Source organism: Callospermophilus lateralis, chromosome 18, assembly GCF_048772815.1.
Source record: "Callospermophilus lateralis isolate mCalLat2 chromosome 18, mCalLat2.hap1, whole genome shotgun sequence".
NCBI lineage: Eukaryota > Metazoa > Chordata > Mammalia > Rodentia > Sciuridae > Callospermophilus > Callospermophilus lateralis.
The window spans coordinates 30,803,010-30,821,873 of NC_135322.1; positions in this window are offsets into that span (position 1 = coordinate 30,803,010).

Consider the following 18,864-nt stretch of genomic DNA (forward strand, 5'->3'; position numbering starts at 1 on the left):
TGTTCTAGCTGCTTGGAACTTCAAATACTCAATCATTTTTCAGTGTGCACTCTTGGATTTGTTTCTTGTCGGAGTAGTCTTAAGATAAAAAATGCAGGAACAACTTAATTTGAAAGTGCTTTAGGAGCAACAGGGAAATACTTATGTATTTCAACATCTCCCCCAATTATTTAGTCGGTTTATTTGATACTGTGCAGTATTCATCTGTTAGCTTGCCCACTAGCCTCACCATGTTTGGGACTTCTTGGTTCAAATGTTTCCTGAACTGCTGAGAGGTAATATTAGGTTTAGGTTTAAGGCTGGTGTTAGACATTGTGTTAGGGTTAGGGTTAGGTTTGGTCAGATTTCCTTGATACTGGGGATGACTCATGTTTTATGTAGCCTTATTAGGCTCCCCAAATTTGGGCCTTCTAGGTTCAATGGTTCACTGTCAGGAACAGTTTGAATTTTCAGGGTTGACTATAGTTTGCCCTATAGGTATGAATGGAAATCAAGCTGAAAATCAAACAGGATGTGTGCTAGCTGATTGAAACTTCACACACTCAAACAGTTCTCAGTGTGCACTCTCTGCTTTGTTGATTGTGGAAGAAGCCATAGCTGAAGCATGCAAAACAACTTTATCTGAGAGTGCTTTAGGGGCAATAGGGAAATACATATGTACTGAAATACTTCCCCCAATTTTGTTGTTGGATACCATGGATACTAAGCAGTGTTCATCTGTTACCTTGCTCCAGTCGGCTCACAAAGTTAGAAACTTCTAGATTCAATGGTTCCCTGAATGTTTTAGGGTTAGTGTTAGGGTTAGGGCTATGCTAGGGTTATATTTAGTGTTAGGGCTAGGGTTAGGTTTGGTCAGATTTCTCTGATATTGGTAGGATTATGCTTTACCTGGCTTTACTAGACTCCCCAATTTTGGGTTTCCTAGCTTCAACAGTTTGTTTTCAGGAAAGATTTTAATTTTCAGGTTTCACTTCCATTGCCCTATACAGGTGAATGTTAATTGAGCAAAAAAATCAAGCAGAGTTTGTGCTAGCTGCTTTAAACTTCACACACTCGATCAGTTCTCAATGCACACTCTCTGGTTCTTCCTTGTGGGAGTAGGCCTAAGCTGATGCACAAAGGAAAAAACATCTGAGAGTAATTCATGATCAACAGAGATATATTCATATACAGAAATATCTCCACCAAACTTTTTGTTAAATATCTTTGATTCTGAGCAGGACTCATCTATTAGCTTGCTTTATTAAGCTCCCAAATTTTGGGATTTCTAGTTTTAATGGTTCCCTAAACAGGTTAGGGTTAGGTTTAGGTGTAGCGCTATGGTTAGTTTTAGCATTAGTGTTAGGGTTCTATTTTATTGGATTTCTTTGTATTGGGCAGAATTAATCTTTTATCTAGCCTTATTAGACTCCCCAAGTTTGGGCCTTCTATGTTCAACTGTTCACTTTCAGGAACAGTGAATTTTCAGGTTTCACTTCACTTAGCCCTACAGGGGTCAATAGAAATCAAGATGGAAATCAAATAGGGTTTGTGCTAGCTGCTGGAAACTGCAAACCCTAAATCAGTTCACTGTGCAGACACTTTGGTTTGTTCTTGGGGGACATAACCTTAAGCTGAAGCAAACAGGAACAACTTTATCTGAGATCTCTTTAGGATCAAACAGGGAAATACCCATGTACTGAAATACCTCTCCCAATTTTGGGGTCAGATTTCTTTGATAATGTGCAGGATTCATCTGTTAACTTGTTTCATTGGGACCCTCAAGTTTGGGACTTCTAAAATCAAAGGTTCTCTAAACAAATTAAGTTTTGTATTAGGTTTAAGTTTTGGGCTAGGGTTAGATTTAGCATTAGGGTTAGGGTTAGTTTTCATATGATTTCTTTGATACTGGGCAGGACTCATGCTTTACTGAGCCTTATTAGTCTCCTAAAGTGTGGGCCTTCTATATGCAAGTATCGGCTTTCAGGAACAGTGTAAATTTTCAGGTTTCACTTCATTTTGCCCTATATGGGTGAATGGAAATCAAGCTGTAAATTAAAAAGGTTAGTGATAGTTGCTTGATATTTCACACACTCAATTAGTTCTCAATACACACTCTTTGATTTGTTTTTTGTTGAAGTAGGCCTAAGCTGAAACAGGACAAGGAACAATATGTCTGGGAGCACTTTAGGAGAAAACAGGAAAATACACATGGGCTGAAATAGCTCCATAATTTGGGGGGTCTGTGTTCTTTGATACTGGGCAGGATATATGTTCTACCTGGCCTCACTTTGCTCCCCAAGTTTGGGTCTTCTAGGCTCACAGATTCACTAACAGGTCAGGTTTAGGTTTACGGTTAGTGTTAGGGTTAGAGTTAAGGTAATGGTTAGTGTTAGGGTTAGGGTTAAATTTGCATGGATTACTTTGATACTAGGCAGTATTTATCCTTTACCTATGCTCACTAGGTTAACAAAGTTTAGATCTTCTAGCTTTAATGGTTTGCTGGCAGGAACAGTTTGAATTTTCAGATTTCACTTAATTTTGCCCTATAGTGAAGAATGAAAATGGAGGTGGAAATCAAACAAGGTTAGTGCTAGCTGCTTGAAACTTCACATATTCAATCATCCCTTATGCGTACTTTCTGGTTTGTTCTTTGTTGAAGTAGCCCTAAGCTGAAGTAAAAAGAAACAACTTTATCTGTGAGTCCTTTTGGGGTAAGCAAAAGAATACCCATGAACTGAAAGAGCTCCAAAAGTTTTTTGGTCAGATTTCTTTTATATTTGGCAGGATTAAACCTTTACTTACCTTTTGTATGCTCCCTTAGTTGAAGGCTTCTAGGTTCATCAGTTCATCAGTTTGTATTTTCAGGTTTCACATCAATTTTCCCTATAGGAGTGAATGAAAATTGAGCTGAAAATCAAACAATGTTTGTGCTAGCTGCTTGAAACTTCACACACTCAATCAATTCTCAGTGCACACTCTCTGGTTTGTTACTTGATGAAGTAGGCCTAAGCTGAAATTAGCAAGAACAACTTACCTGGAAGAGCTTTAGGAGAAAACAGGGAAATACCCATGGACTGAAATAGCTCCACAATTGTTTTTGGTCTGATTTCTTTGATAAGTGGCAGGATGTATCTTTTACCTAGCCTCACTATGCTGCCAAAATTTGGGTCTTCTATGTTCAACAGTTTGCTGTCAGGAATAATTTGAATTTTCAGGTTTCACTTCCTTTTGCCATATAGGAGTATATGGAAATGGAGCTGGAAACCAAACAGGGTATTTGCTAGCTGCTTGAAAATTCACACACTGAATCAGTTCTCAGTGCACACTCTCTGATTTGTTTCTTATGGAATTAGCCCTAAGCTAAAGCATGCAGGAACAATTTTATTCTGAGACTACTTCAGGAGCAAACAGAAAAATAACCCTATTTAAATACCTCCTGCAATTGTCTTGTAGGATTTCTTTGATAATTCACAGAACACATCTGTTAGCTTGCCACACTATACTCCTCAATCTGGAACTTCTATGTTTAACTGTACCCTAAAGAGGTTAGGATTATATTTAGGGTTAGGATCAGGGCTAGGTTCACTTCATTTTGCCCTAAACAAATGAATGGAAATCAAACAGGGTTAGTGCTCTCTTCTTGAAATGTCATTCCTCAATCAGTTCTCAGTGTGCACTGTCTAGTTTTTTCTTTGTGGAAATTAACCTAGGCTGATGCAGGCAGGAACAACTATATCTGAGATCACTGTAGGAGCAGAGAAATACCAACATTCTGAAATACCACTTCAAATTTTTGGTCAGATTGCTACGATACTGTGCAAGCATCATATCAGTATCTTTTGTTAGCTTGCCCAACTAGGCTCCCAAAGTATGAGACTTCCATGTTCATTGGTTCCCTAAACAGGTTAAGTTCAGGTTTAGCATCAACATTAGGGCTAGGGCTTGAGTTTGTGTTAAAGATAGGTTTAGGTTTGGTAAGATTTCTTTGATACAGGGCAGGATTCATCACTTACATACCCTAACTACGCTCCCCAAGTTTGGGCCTTCTAGGCTCAATGGGTCACTGTCAGGAATACTTGAAATATTCAGCTTTCACTTCATTTTGCCCTATACAGGTGAATGAAAATCAAGCTGGAAATCAAACAGGGTTAGTGCCACCAGCTTGAAACTTGACACACTGAGTCTGTTTTCAGTGTGACTCTCTGATTTCTTCCTTGTAGACATAACCCTAAACTGAAGCACACAGGAACAACTTTATCTCAGACTGCTTTAGGAGCAAATAGGGAAATCCACTTTTACTGAAATAGCTCCCCAATATTTTGGTTGAGTATCTTTGATACTGTGCAGAATTCATCTGATGGGACACAGCACTAGGTTCTCCAAGTTTGGAGCTTCTAGATTCCATGTTTTCCTAAACAGGATAGGGTTAGTGTTTCAGTTAGGATTTGGGCAAGAGTTAGATTTAGCTTTAGGTTTAGAATTAGGTTTTGTTGGCTTTCTTTGATAATGGGCAGGATTCATCTTTTTCCTAGCCTTACTAGGCTCCAGAAGTTAGGGCCTTCTAGGTTCAATGGTTTCAAAACAGAATAGGGTTGGGGTTTTGGTTAGGCCTATAGCTGAGTTACATTTAGTGTTAATGTTGGGATTATGTTTGCTCAGATTTCTTTGATGCTGACCAGGATTCACCTTTTACCTAGCCCTACTAAGCTCCCACATTTGGGCCTTCTAGCTTTAGTGTTGTGCTCTAAGGAACAGTATGATATTTCAGGTTTCACTCCATTTTGCTGTACAGGGAATAAAGAAATTGTGGTGAAAATCAAACACTATTTTGCTAGCTGCTATACATTCACACTAAATCACACTCAGTGCACACTCTCTGACTTGATGCTTGTGGAAGTAGCCCTAAGCTTAAGCATGCAGAAACAACCTTATCTGAGGGCACGTTAAGAGAAAACAGAGAAATACCCATAAACTGAAATACATTCCTTAAACTTTTGGTGAGATTTTCTTGATATTGTGCAGTATTCATCTGGCAGCTTTCCCTACTAGGCTTCCCATGTTTGGGAATTCTAGATTGAATGGTTTTCTTAACAGGTTAGGGTTAGGCTTAGGTTTAGGGGTAAGGCTAGGCTTAGATTTATTATTAGGGTTAGAGTTAGGTTTGGCTGGATTTCTTTGATACTGGATAGAATTCATCTCTTACCTAGCTTTGCTAGGCTACCCAAGTTTGGGCTATCTAGGTTCAATGTTTTGCTTTCAGGAACAGTTTGAATTTTCAGGTGTCATTACGTTTTCCTTTGTAGGGATGAATGGAAATGGTGCTGGAAATCAAACAGGGTTTGTGCTAGCTGCTAAAACTTTACACACTCAATCAGTTTTCATATGAACTCTCTGATTTGTTCCTTGTGAAAGTAGCCCTAACCTGACATGTAAGACAAAATTTATGTGAGATCGCTTTAGGAGCAAACAGAGAAATACACATATCTTGAAATATCTCCCCCAATTATGTGGTTGTATTTTTGGATACTTCACAGGATTCATCTGTTAACTTGTCCCATTAGGCTCCTTCAATTAGGAAATTCTAGGTTCAATGGTTCCCTAAACAGGTTATGGTTAGTGTTAGAGTTAGGGGTGGGGTTAGGGATAGGGTTAGATTTAGAGTTAAGATTAGGGTTAGGTGTGGTTGGATTTCTTTGATACTGGGCAGGATTCATCTTTTACCTAGCTTTCCTATGCTACCCACGTTTGGGCCTTCTTGGTTGAACCTTTTGCTCTCAGGAACAGTCTCAATTTTCAGGTTTCACTTCATGTTGCCCTATAGGAGTGAATGGTAATGGTGCTGGAAATCAAACAGGGTTTGTGCTAGCTGCTAAAACTTCACACAATCAATTTTAGTGTGCACTCTCTGGTTTGTTCTTTGTGGAAGTAGCCCTAATCTGTAGCATACAGGAAAAATGTTAATATAGAGTACATTAATAGCAAAAAAGGAAATATTCATATATTAAAATTCCTTCCATAATTCTTGGCCATATTATTTGATGATTGTGCAGGATTCATCCATTAGCTTGAACTACAAGATACCCACGTGTGGGACTTCTAAATTCATTGGTTCCCTAAACAGATTAGTGTTAGTGTTGGGGTAAGGTTTAGAGCTTGGTTTAGAGCTAGTGTTAAGGTTAGGGTTAGGGTTAGGGTTGGTTGCATTTCTTTGAAACTGAGCACTTTTTATCTTGTACATCGCCTGACTAGGCTCACCTCATTTGGGTCTTCTAGGTTCAAAGGTTCAATGTCAGGAACTGTGTGAATTTTCAGGTTTCACTTCATATTCCCTATAGGAGTGAATGGTAATGGAACTGGAAATCAAGCAGGTTTTTTTGCTAGTTGCTTGAAATTTCAAACAGTCAGTTTTCAGTGGGCACTCTGATTTGTTCCTTGAGGAAGTAGCCCTAATCTCAAGCACACAGGAACAACTTTATTTCAGAGCACTTTAGAAGAAAACAGGGAAATACAAATGTGCTGAAATAATTCCTCAAAATTTTTCTTGAAGTTCTTGGATACTGCAAAGGATCCATCTGTTAGCGTGCTCCTTTAGCCTCCACAAGTTCAGAACTTCTAAGTTCAATAGTTCCGGAAAGAGGTTAGGATTAGTTTTAGGGTAAGGTTTAGGGCTAGCGTTAGGATAAACGTTAGAATTCATGTTAGGTTTGGTCTTATTATTTTTATACTGGGCAAGATTCATCTATTACCTAGCCTTACTGGGCTCTCCGAGTTTGGGCTTCCTAGCTTGAAAGATTTGCCGTTAGGAGCAGGTTTCACTTCATGTTGCCCTATAGGGATGAATGAAAATCAAACAGGGTTAGTACTAGAGGCTTGAAACTTCACACACTGATTCAATTTTCAGTGTGCACTCTCAGATTTGTTCCTTGTGGAAGTACCCATAAGCTGAAGCAAGAAGGAACAACTTTATCTCAGAGTGCTTTAGGAGCAAACAGGGATATATAAATGTGCTGAAATATCTCCCCAATTTTTTTGTTTACATTCTTGGATACTGCACAGCATTCATCATTTAGCTTGCTCCACTAGAATCTCCAAGTTCAGCACTTCTATGATCAAGAGTTCCCTAAAAAGATTAAAGTTAGTTTTAGGGTAAGGTTTAGGGCTACGGTTAGAAATAATGTTAGGATTAGGATTATGTTTGGTCAGATTTATTTCATACTGGGAAGGATTCATCTATTAGCTAGCCTTACTGGGCCTTCAAGTATGGGCCTCTTAAGTTGAAAGTTTTGCTGCCATGACCAGTTGAAATTTTCAGGTTTCACTTCATTTTTCCCTATAGGGGTGAATGGAAATCAAACACAGTTAGTGCCACTGGCTTGTAACTTAACACACTGAGTCTATTTTCAGTGTGACTCTCTGATTTCTTCCTTGTAAGCATAGCCCTAACCTGAAGCACACAGGAACAAGTTTATCTCAGACTGCTTTAGGAGCAAATAGGGAAATCCACATGTACTGAAATAACTCCCCAATATTTTCTTTGAATATCTTCGATACTAAGCAGAATTTAACTGATGGCTTAAAGTACTAGGTTCTCCAAGTTTGGAACTTCTAGATTCCATGTTTTCCTAAACAGGATAGGGTTAGTGTTTCAGTTAGGATTTGGGCTAGAGTTAGATTTAGCTTTAGGTTTAGAATTAGGTTTTGTTGGGTTTCTTTGATAATGGGCAGAACTCACCTTTTTTCTAGCCTTACAAGGCTCTAGAAGTTAGGGCCTTCTAGGTTCAATGGTTCACAAAACAGGATAGGGTTAGGGTTTTGGTTAGGCTTAGGGATAGAGTTACATTTAGTGTTAGGGTTGGGATTAGTTTTGCTCAGATTTCTTTGATACTGGGAAGGAATCAACTTTTAACTACCCTTACTAAGCTTCCCACATTTGGGCCTTCTAGATTCAATGTTGTGCTCTAAGGAACAGTTTGAATTTTCAGATTTCACTCCATTTTGCCATACAGGGAATAAAGGAATTGTGGTGGAAATTAAACACTGTTTTGCTAGCTGCTATGCCTTCACACTCAATCACACTCAGTGCACACTCTCTGACTTGATACTTGTGGAAGTAGCCCTAAGCTGAAGCATGCAGAAACAACCTTATCTGAGAGCACATTAAGACCAAACAGAGAAATACCCATATACTGAAATATCTTCCTTAAACTTTTGGTCAGATTTCCTTGATATTGCACAGTATTCATCTGGCAGCTTTCCCCACTAGGCTCCCCATGTTTGGGAATTCTAGATTCAATGGTTTCCTAAACAGGTTAGAGTTAGGCTTAGGTTTAGGGGTAAGGCTAGGCTTAGATTTATTATTAGGGTTAGAGTTGGGTTTAGTTGGATTTCTTTGATACTGGGCAGAATTCATCTGTTTTCTAGCCTTGCTAGGCCACCCAAGTTTGGGCCTATCTAGGTTCAATGTTTTGCTCTCAGGAACAGTTTGAATTGTCAGGTGTCATTGCATTTACCCTTGTAGGGATAAATGGGAATGGTACTGGAAATCAAACAGGGTTTGTGCTAGCTGCTAAAACTTCACACACTCAATCAGTTTCCCTGAGCACTCTCGGGTTTGTTGCTTGTGAAAGTAGCCCTAAGCTGTAGCACACAGGAAGAACTTGAACTGAGAGCACTTTATAAGGGAAATGGAAATATCCATATACTGAAATTCCCTCCCCAATTATTTGGTCAGATTTCTTTGATAAATGTGCAGGATTCATTCATTACCTTGACCTAGTAGACACCCAAGATTGGAAGTTCTAAATTAAATGGTTCCCTGAACAGATTAGGGTTAGTGTTTGAGTTGGTTTAGGGCTTAGTTTAGAACTGGTGTTAGAGTTAGGTTTAGCATTAGGTTTGGTTTGATTTCTATGATACTGTGCAGGTTTCACCTTATACCTAGCCTTACTAGGCTCCCCTCTTTTGGGCTTTCTAGGTTCAAAGGTTTAATGTCCTGAACAGTGTGAATTTTCAGGTTTCACTTCATATTTTCCTATAAGAGTGAATGCTAATAATGTTGGAAATCAAGCAGGCTTTTTGCTAGTTGATTGAAACATCAAACACTCAATCAGTTCTCAGTGCACACACTCTGGTTTGTTCCTTGTTGAAGGATTCCTAAGCTCAAGCACACAGAAACAACATTATCTCAGAGCACTTTAGGAGCAAACAGAAACAAAACAATGTGCTAAAATATCTCCCCTTATTTTTTGTTTGAAGTTCTTGGATACTGGGCAGGATTCATCTGTTAGCTTTCCCCACAAAGCTCCCCAAGTTCAGGACTTCTAGTTCAATAGTTCCCTAAACAGGTTAGGGTTCATTTTAGGATCAGGTTTATGGCTAGGATTAGAATTAATGTTAGGATTTGGGTTATGTTTCATTAGATTTCTTTAATAATGGGCAGGATTAATCTATTACATAGCCTCATTGTGCTCTCCACTTTGGGGCTTCCTAGCTTGAAAGTTTGCTGTTAAAAGAAGGTTTCACTTCATATTGCCCCATACGGGTGAATGGAAATCAAGTTGGAAATCAAACAGGGTTGGTATAAGAGGCTTGAAACTTGAAGATTTCAGTGTGTAGACTCTGGTTTGTTCCTTATGGAAGAATCCCTAAGCTGAAGCAAGAAGGAACAACTGTATCTCAGAGTGCTTTAAGAGCAAACAGGGAAATCCACAAATACTGAAATAACTCCCCAATATTTTGGTTGGGTATCTTTCATACTGCGCAGAATTCATGTGTTTACTACAGCACTAGCCTCTCCAAGTTTGAAACTTCTATGTCCATGGTTGCCTAAACAAATAGGGTTATGGTTTAGGTTAGGGTTTACACTAGGTTTAGATTTAGCATTAAGATTAGAGTTTGGTTTGTTTGGGTTTCTTTGAGACTGGGAAGGATTCATCTTTTTTCTAGCTTTACTAGGCTCCAGAAGTTAGGCTGTCTAGTCTCAATGGTTCCCTAAACACATTAGGGAGGAGTTTTGATTAGTATTAGGGCTAGGTTTTGATTTAGCATTAGTGTTAGGAGTAGGTTTGCTCATATTTCTTTGATACTGGGCAGGATTCAGATTTTACCTAGCCTTACTAGGCTTTCCACATTTGGGCCTTCTAGGTTCAATGTTGCACTCTAAGGAACATATACTCATATACATTTCAGTATATGGGTATTTCTCTGTGTGCTCCTAACATGTTTGGTTCAATTTCTTTGATTCTGTACAGGATTCATCTGTTAGCTTTCCCCACTAGGCTCCCCAAGTTTGAGAATTCTAGGTTCAATAGTATCCTAAACAGTTTAGGGATAGCATTAGAGTAAGAGTAAGGCTAGTGTTAGATTTAGCATTAGGCTTAGTGTTAGGTTTTGTCGGATTTCTTTGATACTGGATGGAAGTCACCTTTTACCAACTTTGCAAGGCTACCCAACTTTGGGCCTTTTAGGTTCAACATTCTGCTCTCAGGAACAGTTTCAATTTTTAGGTTTCACTTTATTTTCCTTGTAGGGATAAACGGAAATGATGGTGGAAATCAAACAGGGTTTGTGCTAGCTGCTAAAACTTCACACACTCAACCAGTTTCAGTGTGCACTCTCTGAATTGTTCTTTGTGGAAGTAGCCCTAACCTGAAGCATGCAAGAAGAAATGTATCTGAGATTGCTTTAGGAGCAAACAGAGAAATAACCATATCCTAAAATACCACCCCCAATTATTTGGTCAGATTTTTTTATATTTCTCAGGATTCATCTGTTTACTTGCCCCACTAGGTTCCTTCACTTAGGGAATTCTAGGCTCAATGGTTCCCTAAACATGTTAGGATTAGTGTTAGAGTTAGGTTTGGTTGGATTTCTTGATACTGAGAAGATTTAATTTTGTATCTAGCCTCAATAGGCTCCCCTCACTTGGGCATTCTAGGTTCAAAGGTTCAATTCACAATGTGAATTTTCAGGTTGCACTTCATATTTTTCTTCATATTTCCTATAGGAGTGAATGGTAATGGAGATGGAAAACAAGCAGGATTTTTGCTAGTTGCTTGAAACCTCAACTACTTAATCAGTTCTCAGTGTGCACACTCTGGTTCTTTCTTTGTGAAAATAGCCTAAGCTCAAGCACACAGGAACAATGTTATCTCAGAGCACTTTAGGAGCAAACAGTGAAATAACAATGTGCTGAAATAACTCCCTGAATTTTTGGTTCAAAGTTCTTGGATACTCTGCGAATTCATCTGTTAGCTCATCCCATTAGGCTTCCAAAGATTGGGAATTCTAGGTTCAATAGTTCCCTGAACAGGTGAGGGTTCATTTTAGGATGAGGTTTAGGGCTACAGTTAGAATTAACGTTAAGATTAGGGTTATGTTTGGTCGGATTTCTTTCATACTGGGCAGGATTCTTCTATTACCTAGCCATTATGAGCTTTCCTAGTTTGGGACTCCTAGCTTGAAAGGTTTGCTGTCAGGACCAGTTTAAATTTTCAGATTTCCCTTCATTTTGCCCTATATGAGTCAATGGAAATCGAGCTGGAAAGCAAACAGAATTTGTGCTAGCAGCTTGATTCTTCACACATGGGATAAGTTTTCAGTGTGTGCTCTGATTTCTTTTTTGTGGAAAATAGACAAAAGCTGAAGAATGCAGGAACAACTTTATCTCAGATTGCCCTACTAGCAAACAGGGAAATCCACATATGCTGAAATATCTCCCCAATATTTGAGTTGAATATCTTGGCTACTGTGAAGAATTTATCTGTTAGCTTACACCACTAGGCTCTCCAAGTTTAGAACTTCTAGGTTCCACAGTTCCCTAAACAGGATAGGGATACGGTTTGGGTTAGGGTTTGGGCTAGTGGTAGATTTAACTTTAGGGTTAGGGTTAGTTTTTGTTGGGTTTCTTTAGTACTGGGCAAGATTCATCCTTTTTTAGCCTTACTAGGCTCCAAAAATTAGGGACTTTTAGGTTCAGTGGTTTCCTAAACACATTAGGGTTAGGGTTTTGGTGAGGGTTAGGGCTAGGGTTACATTTAGCATTAGGGTTAGGATTAGCTTTGCTCAGATTTCTTTAATATTGGGCAGGATTCAGCTTTTCTATAGCCTTACTAAGCTTCCCACATTTGAACCTTCTAGAATCAATGTTGCACTCTAAGGAACAGTTTGAATTTTCAGGTTTTACTCCATTTTACCCTACAGGGATGAATGGAATGGTCATGGAAATCCAACACTGTTTGTGCTAGCTGCTAAAACTTCACACACTCAATCAGTTTCAGTGTGCACTCTCTGGTTTGTTCCTTGTGGAAGTAGCCCTAAGCTGTAGCACACAGGAAGAACTTTAACTAAGAGTGCTTTAGGAGCAATAAGGGAAACATCCATATACTGAAATTCCTTCCCCAATTATTTGGTCAGATTTCTCTGATAATTGTGCAGAATTCAATCATTATGTTGACCCACTAGGCACCCAAGTTTGGGACTTTTAAATTCAATGTTTCCCCAAACAGATTAGGGTTAGTGTTGGGGTTAGGTTTATGGCTTGCTTTAGAGCTAGTGTTAGGGTTAGGGTTAGGCAAAAGTTTGGTTGGATTTCTTTGACACTGAGCAGGTTACATCTTGTACCTAGCTTAACTAGGATCCCCTCATTTGGGCCTTCTAGGTTCAAAGGTTCAGTGTTAGGAACAGTGTGAATTTTCAGTTTTCACTTCATATTTTTCTGTAGGAGTGAATGGTAATGGAGCTGGAAATCAAGCAGATTTTTTGCTAGTTGCTCAAAAGTTCAAACACTCAGTTCTCAGTGTGAACACTCTGGTTTGTTCCTTGTGGAAATAGCCCTCACACAAGCACACAGAAACAACTTTATCTCAGAGTGATTTAGGAGCAAACAGGGAAATCCACATGTACTAAATAGCTCCCCAATATTTTGGTTGAATATCTTCGATACTGTGCAGAATTCATCTGATGGCTTACAGCACTAGGCTCTCCAAGATTGGAACTTCTAGATTCCATTTTTTCCTAAACAGGATACAGTGAGTGTTTCAGTTAGGATTTGGGCTAGAGTTAAATTCAGCTTTAGGGTTAGATTTTGTTGGGTTTCTTTGATAATGGGCAAGATTCATCTTTTTCCTAGCCTTACTAGGCTCAAGAAGTTAGGGCCTTCTAGGTTCAATAGTTCACAAAACAGGATAGGGTTAGAGTTTTGGTTAAGCTTAGGGATAGAGTTACATTTAGTATTAAGGTTAGGATTAGGTTTGCTCAGATTTCTTTGATGCTGTCCAGGATTCACCTTTTACCTAGCCTTACTAAGCTCCCACATTTGGGCCTTCTAGTTTTAATGTTGTGCTCTAAGGAACAGTTTGAAATTTCAGGTTTTACTCCATTTTGCTGTACAGGGAATAAAGAAATTGTGGTGGAAATCAAACACTGTTTTGCTAGCTGCTATGCCTTCAAACTCAATCACACTCAGTGCACACTCTCTGACTTGATGCTTGTGGAAATAGCCCTAAGCTGAAGCACGCAGAAACAACCTTATCTGAGAACACATTAAGAGCAAATATTGAAATACCCATATACTGAAGTACTTTCCTTAAACTTTTGGTCAGATTTCCTTGATACTGTGCAGGATTCATCTCACAGCTTTCTCCACTAGGCTTCCTAATTTTGGGAATTCTAGATTCAGTTGTTTCCTAAACAGGTTAGGATTAGGGTTAGGGTTATGGTTAAGGCTAGGCTTAGATTTATTGTTAGGGTTAGGGTTAGGTTTGGTTGCATTCCTTTGATACTGGGCAGAATTCACCTCTTGCCTAGCCTTGCCAGGCTACCCAAGTTTGGGCTATCTAGGTTCAATGTTTTGCTCTCAGGAACAGTTTGAATTGTCAGGTGTCATTACATTTCCCCTTGTATTGATTAATGGAAATGGTGCTGGAAATCAAGCAGGTTTTTTGCTAGTTGCTTGAAACTTCAAACATTCAATCAGTACTCAGTGTGCACACTCTGGTTTTTTCCTTGTGGAAGTAGCCTTAGCTCAAGTATGCTGGAACAACTTTATCTCTGAGCACTTTAGGAACAAACAGGGAAAGATCCATGTGCTCAAATACCTTTCCAAATTTTTTGTTTGAAGTTCTTTAATACTGTGCAGGATTCATCTGTTAGCTTTCTTTACTAGGCTCCCCATATTTGGGACTTCTATGTTCAATAGTTCCCTAAAAAGGTTAGGGTTAGTTTTAGGGTAAGGTTTAGAACTACGGTTAGATATTTCCTAATGTTATTACATTAGGATTAAGGTTAATTTGGGTCAGAATTCTTTCATACTGAGCAGGATTCATCTATTACCTAGCCTTACTGGGCTTTCCAAGTTTGGGCCTCCTAACTTGAAAAATCTGCTGTCAGGACCAGTTGAAATTTTAAGGTTTCACTTCATTTTGCCCTTTAGGAGTAAATCAAAATCAAACAGAGTTAGTGCTAGTGGCTTGAAACTTCACACACTGAATCAGTTTTCAGTATGCACTCTCTGATTTTTTTCTTGTGGAAGTAGCCCTAGGCTGAAGCATGCAGGAACAACTTTTTCTGAGAGCACTTTAGGAGCATACAGGGAAATACCCATATACTGAAATACCTCCCCCTATTATTTGGTCAGTTTTCTTTGACTCTGTGCAGGATTCATCTGTTAGCTTGCCCGTCTAGGCTTCCCAAGTTTGGGACTTCTAGGTTCAATGGTTCCCTTTATGGGTTTGTGTTAGTGTTAGGGTTAGGGTTAGGGCTAGGGTTAAAGTTAGTTTTAGGGTTAGGGTTACATTTGGTGGTATTTCTTTGATATTGGTCAGGATTTATCCTTTATGAAGCCTTACTAGGCTCCCCAAATTTGTTACTCCTTGGTTCAATGGTTTGCTATCAGGTACAGTTTGAATTTTCAGGTTTCACTTCATTTTTTTAATCAGCTGAATGGAACTCAAACAGGGTTTGTGCTAGCTGTTTGAACTTCACACACTCAATCAATCAATTCTCAGTGCATATTCTCTGGTTTGTTCCTTCTTGAAGTAGCCCTAAGCTGAAGCAAACAGGAACAACTTCATCTGTGGGTGCTTTAGAAGCAATCAGGGAAATACCCATGTACTGAAATACCTCCTTCAATGAGTAAGTACAATTTATTCTCAGAAGAACATTGATCCTTCTGTACATAGACCACATATTATGCCACAAAATGACTTTCAGCAAATATGAAAAAGTAGAGATACTACCCTGCATTATATCACTCTAATATTTCACCTCAGTTCAGTCAGAATGATGGCTATTATGCATACAAGCAACAATAAATGTTGTTAAGTATATGGGGAGAAAGGTACACTCATACACAGCTCGTGGGACTGCAAATTGTTGCAGCCAATATGGAAAGCAGAATGGAGATTTCTTGGAAAATTGAGAATGGAACCACCATTTGACCCAGCTATCCCTCTCCTTGGACTACACCCAAAGGACTTAAAAACAGCATACTACAGGGATACAGCCACATCATTGTTTATATCTCCACAATTCACAGTAGCTAGACTGTGGAGCCAACTTAGATGCCCTTCAATAGATAAATGGATTTTAAAAATGTGGCATACATACACAGTTGAATATTACTCAGCAATATAAGAGAATAAAATCATGGCATTTGCAGGTAAATGGATGAAGTTTCAGAAGCCAATGCTAAGTGAATTTAGACAATCCCCCAAAAAAACAAATGCCAATTTTTTTTTAATATAAGGAGGCTGATTTATAGTGGGATAAGGAGAGGGAGCATGGGAGGAATAGACAAACTCTGGATAGGGCATAGGGGTTGGAGGAAAATGGAGGGGGCATGGGGTTATAAATGATGGTGGAATGTGATGATGATTATTATCCAAGGTACATGTATAAAGACACAAATTGGTGTGAATATATAATTTTATACAACCATAGATATGAAAAATTGTGCTCTATATGTATAACAAGAATTGTAGTTGTAATGCATTCTGTTGTCATATGTTTTAAAAATGTGCTAAACAATGAAACTGACATTTCTCAAAATAAGATTTAACAATGGGCAACAAATACATTAAAATGCTTGATATTACTAGTTAGAGAAATGCAAATCAAAACCAAAATAAAATATCAACTCACCCCATGTAGAATAACCATTATCAAAAACATAAGAAATAATTAATGCTTGCAAGAATGTAAACAAAGGAGCATAACTTTGCATTAGTGCTATGAATGTAAATTAGTATAGTCATTATGAAAAACAGTATCGAATTTCCTCAAAGGAACAAAAATAAAACTAGTATATGACCCAGTTCCATGGCTGGGTATATTCACAAAAGAGTTGAAATCTTCATAAAAGATACTTGTACCACCATATTTATTGAAGCAACATACAAAATAGTCAAAATATATAATCAATCCTGATGCACTTCAGCAGATGAACGGATAAAGAAAATGAGGTATACTTACAAAATTGACTGCTTCTCATTAATCTAAATGAATGAAATCCCATCATTTTCAGCAATATGTATGCAATTGGAGAATAATATATTGAGTGAAACAAATAAAATATGTTCTCACTCATTTTAGAAAACCAAAATTATTCATACATAATGAATAGTTAGTAGTCATTAGAAAAAAGAAAGTGTGAGTGGTACAAGAGACAAAAATTAAGTAAGAGGAATTTTCAGAGACTGTGATGGGTGCTTGAGAGCGGGAATAAAGAAAGAATTGAGATTAAAATGGTGGATGGACACAATTAACACATGATATATACATGTATGGAAAATCACAGTGAAACCTATCAATTTTACAATTAATTTGTGCTAACAATTTCAATTTAAAAAAAAAAAAGAAAAGAAATGGTTGAAGCCGCAATGAGGCCTAAAATTGTAGTCAGGAAGGATTAAAACTATACAGGGACTGGGAGCCATTTGTCAATACACAAAACTTCCACTGAGTGCCTACTATATGTCAGGCATTATTCCTGACACAGGAGTAAACTAGATAGGCAAGGTTCATTGGAGGCAAAGATGAGAAATGGGGTGGGCTCAACTTCAAAAAGATGGTCAGGAAAGGTTGCTCTTAGGAAGTGCTCTCTGAGCTGAGTCTTAAAGGATGAGAAAGAGTCAGCTTCTAAATTATGGGGAGAAAAGTTCTATCAGGAGAAAAAAACAGCAAAGTTTCTTCAACAGGAAGATCCCTTGATATTCTCAGTCTGGTTTATTTCATTCATCATGATGTTCTCTGGTTCTATCCATTTTCCTGTAAATGATATAATTTTATTTTTCTTTTTGACTAAAGAACTATAATGTGTATACAAACTACTAGGCTAGTTCAATAATTTGACTTTTGAATTGTGCTACTATAAAAATGGCTATAGTTTGCTGAATTTTGTTATTTTGGATAAATACAAAGTAGTGGTCATATGTAGTTTATATGATGGTTCTATTGAAAAACTTCCTTGAAGATTTCATATATATATATATATATATATATATATATATATATATATATATATATATATATATATATTCCTTTATATATAGTATATATATTTCCTTTATATATAGTATATATATTTCCTTTATATATAGTATATATATTTTCTTTATATATAGTATATATATTTCCTTTATATATAGTATATATATTTCCTTTATATAGAGAATATATTTCCTTTATATATAGTATATATATTTCCTTTATATATAGTATATATATTTCCTTTATATATATAGTATTACTTAAGAAACCCACCAATAGCGCATAAGTGTTCTTTTGTCCTTTCATGTTAAACAATATTTATAATAATTTGTATTCTTGATGAATTCTGTTCTACCTGAAATGAGATAAAATCTTATTCTCTTTAGCAACATCAGCTTGGCATAAGGCTAAGCAGTAGATTTGAATCATGCTGTTTAAGCCTTATTATAATCCTTGGGCTATCTGTGTGGAGAAGGTACAATTATCTCCATTTCTGAGAAAACTAATGTTCACATAATAAAGTGTAGGATGCCACCCATGAGTTATTTAGGTTTATTTGAGCACTTTCACTCAGCCTTGAGTCAGAGAGATTTGGGCTTGGCATGACAAACTATTTTGTGATTTCTCCCACTCAATGAATTGCACAATACACGTGACCTCTGTCTTTCCTCATCTAGGGAGACCACTCTCCTATGCATGGGCTCTCTCTCATCCAGCAATGAGGTCCACAGAACAGGGTAGAGGAGAATGTGGTTACAGAATCATGAATCAAGGATGCTGAAGATCAAGCTGGAAGCAGGTCTGATTTTATTGCACAGTTACCATGTATATATACTCAGGCAGTATCTAACCAGATTATAGGCAGGCATCAATACAATTTCTGGCCAACTGTACTTGTGGCAACCAATGGAGGAGAAGACCATGAAGCAATCACTGGGACCACAACACATGGCCTGGCACCGAGGGTTATACCTATTGCATAAGTGCTTTACTGCTCATATGCCTAGCATGAGGAGTGTTTTGCCACTCAAGTGCCCTTAATGTATGTCAGTAGGCAGTACTCCATGCACCTATCCCCACACTCATGGCTCTGGGATTGGGCATAACACATTGGAAACTGCACAGCCCACCTCCTACCTTAATTGGCAGAGGACAACATGGAAAAGTTTTGATGCTTCTCCCATATACATAAAGCAAGAGCAGGCTCTCACACTCTCCTTCCAGTGTGAAAACTTGATCCCTGATATTGAAGTGCTGTCCCACCCCTCTCTTTCTAAAATTACTTCCTGTGTCCTGTGGTTTCTTCACTGTTTTCTCTTTCTTAGCTTTTATTTCATGCCAGCCCACTTCACTCAGAGTAATCACAAATTTCACCACCCTTGAGGGACATGGGCA